Source organism: Eumetopias jubatus, unplaced genomic scaffold, assembly GCF_037043125.1.
Source record: "Eumetopias jubatus isolate StellerSeaLion01/CBP00866 unplaced genomic scaffold, mEumJub1_p1.0 scaffold_1, whole genome shotgun sequence".
Classification (NCBI taxonomy): domain Eukaryota; kingdom Metazoa; phylum Chordata; class Mammalia; order Carnivora; family Otariidae; genus Eumetopias; species Eumetopias jubatus.
Window position 1 is genome coordinate 197,806,555 of NW_028274807.1, and position 2,446 is coordinate 197,809,000.

Sequence of the window (2,446 nt, forward strand, 5' to 3'; positions counted from 1 at the left end):
TGCTCATCAATTACAGGCCCCACTCACCCAGCACAGAATTCTTCTCCACCAGAGACCCCAGATGACCTCAGCCAATTCCTCAGAGCTGAGCGTGCCAGGCCCAGTCTCTGCCAACATTTTCCCTGACTCTGCTGACGCAGGGACCTCTGGGGCTGGTCTGACAGAGACCCAGTGACACAGAGTGGGAGCAGACCCGATCAGTTAGTTCTTTATTGGGAAGGGGATGCTGTCTGTAATCTGACACATCTGTGACCCCAGAGAGATCTCAAGTTCAAGTCCCAGATGGGTTGCTGTGAGGTCATAGTTGCCATGGAAAAAGCCACGGGAATGGCAATTATGCCAGCGCCAATAGATCTGGATGACGCGGACAGCATGGAGCAAATTCCAGTAACGAAGGCGTATGCGCCACATGCGGACCAAGGACTGCAGCTTGACCACTGCCCATTCTTGCTGTGCATAAAACTCTAGGGTCACTCGCCGTCTGTCCTCCAGCAGCTTTGCCAGCGTCACCTTCCACCAGTGCTGAATGATACATGCTCTGAGTGCTGCGTGTAGCAAGGTCCTGCGCACCAGAGTACCCCGCCACCATGCCTGGATCTTTATGGCTTTCTGCTCTTGGTCAGGGCGCTTCTTTTTCTTTGGGGGGAGAGGTTGCAAAGATAAAGAAGGGATTCTCAGGGAACATTCCCCACCCACCTCAGCTCCAGGGCATGCCAAGAAGGGCTTCCTCAGAAGTTCAGGAGCACTGGGCAGGGACCCAGTAGACTAGATATGTGTCCTGTCTCTGCCCCTCTCTCTTAATGCACCTGGACACATCACATTGTCCCCTGAGGCTCAGGCTCCTCATCTGTAAAATGGAGCATTCTGGCACTAGCTATCCCGCCATTACATGGACCTGGTTGACCTGTCTGGAACAAACATGCCATGAATCATGTTCCACCAGGGCCTGGCCACCTACCTGGGCTGCATAGTCTTTCCTTCCACCACCGCCCCCCACCCCGCACCGAGACAGCTGGAGAAGCAGCATCCTTTGTTTGCTTTCATGCCTGACTCCAGCTCAACCCACAACCTGCTGTGTCCCTCTGTCAAGTCACAGTATTAGAAGTTTCTCTGCTCCACACAGTGTGGAGTCCTTCTCATTTAGCTCTCACTTTCACTTCTTTGTGTTCTCACATCTTAAACTTCAGTTAGCACGCATGCATGCACACATGTGTCTGCACGCGCACACACACAGTTCTAGACTCGGCTTTCCCTGTATGTGGCAATGCCTTCCCCAAACACAGCCTCACTGCCCCACTCCCCATCTTGGCATGGTCTGATCTCCCCTTGTCAGGGGTTCCCCTCCCTACAACCAAGTCTCTGTGCCTCAGTTACCCACCTTTCTCTTACTGAGAAGGAACTCGGGGGAGAGGATAACCAAAGATAAACCAGAATGTCCCAGGCCAACCATTCATCCTGATTGGCCTGGGACATTCTGGTTTATGCTTATTGTTCCCTGAGCAATCACTCAGAGCCCAGTCTTTTACTCACAAATGGAACCTGGTTCAGATGACAGATTCCAGGATCATGCTATGCTATGGGGCACAGAGAAGACAACCTATCACTCTTTGCAAATAGGAGTCACCCTCAACTTTGAGGGTCTCCATTGACCTACCTTTGGTGGAGGGGGTGGAGTTGGAAGTAGAGGCTCTTCTTTCTTTTTCTCTTTCTCTTTCCCTTTCCCTTTCTCTTTCTTCTCTTTTTCTTTCAGCACTGTGGTTTCATCTGGATCCTTCTTAATGATTTCATCCTTACGTAATTAGAGTTTAGAAGGGAAAGATATCAGTAAGGGTTCTCTGTACAACTGTGTGCCAAGTCCACCACACACTCCTGCCTTGCCCGGAGATCCTAGATATAGGACTTGCAACCTGAGTTAACTGTGGAAATCCACCTTCCCCTCCCTGCAACTTTGGGTGGCTCTCACTTATACAACATCAAATTCCCATGGCTTGGATATAGATGGTTCAAATACCCTCAGGTCTGCAATCCCCTAAATTCCCCATAGTTAAGAACTCAATTGTCCCATCACTTTTGGGCCTGCACTCTTCCTTGAGACCCACACAATTTTTTGCCGATATCAGTAGTTTGTTCCTTTTTACTGCTGAGTATTAGATATACCACAGTTTGATTAACCATTCACCCATTTGGGTTATGTCCACTTTTTTTTGGCTATTATTCTACTATGAAATTTTTGTAGAAGTTTTTGTTTTTGTTTTCAGTTTTCTTGGATACATACTTAAGAGTGGAATTGCTGGGTCTTATGGTAACTCTATATTTAGCTCTTGAGAGACCAAAAACTGTTTCCACATCAGCCATCCCATTTTACATTCCTAAGAGCAACGTGTGTAAGATCCAGTTTCTCCAATTCTACTATCTGCTATATTTCAGATATTAGCATATTGCAGAG

General features: G+C 48.4%; 1 pseudogene; it reads right to left on the reverse strand.

The window, feature by feature from the left end:
• Nucleotides 1-201: 201 nt before the first annotated feature.
• Nucleotides 202-2,175, reverse strand: LOC148165122 (IQ domain-containing protein F5 pseudogene; annotated as a pseudogene).
• Between the last annotated feature and the right edge of the window lie 271 nt (nt 2,176-2,446).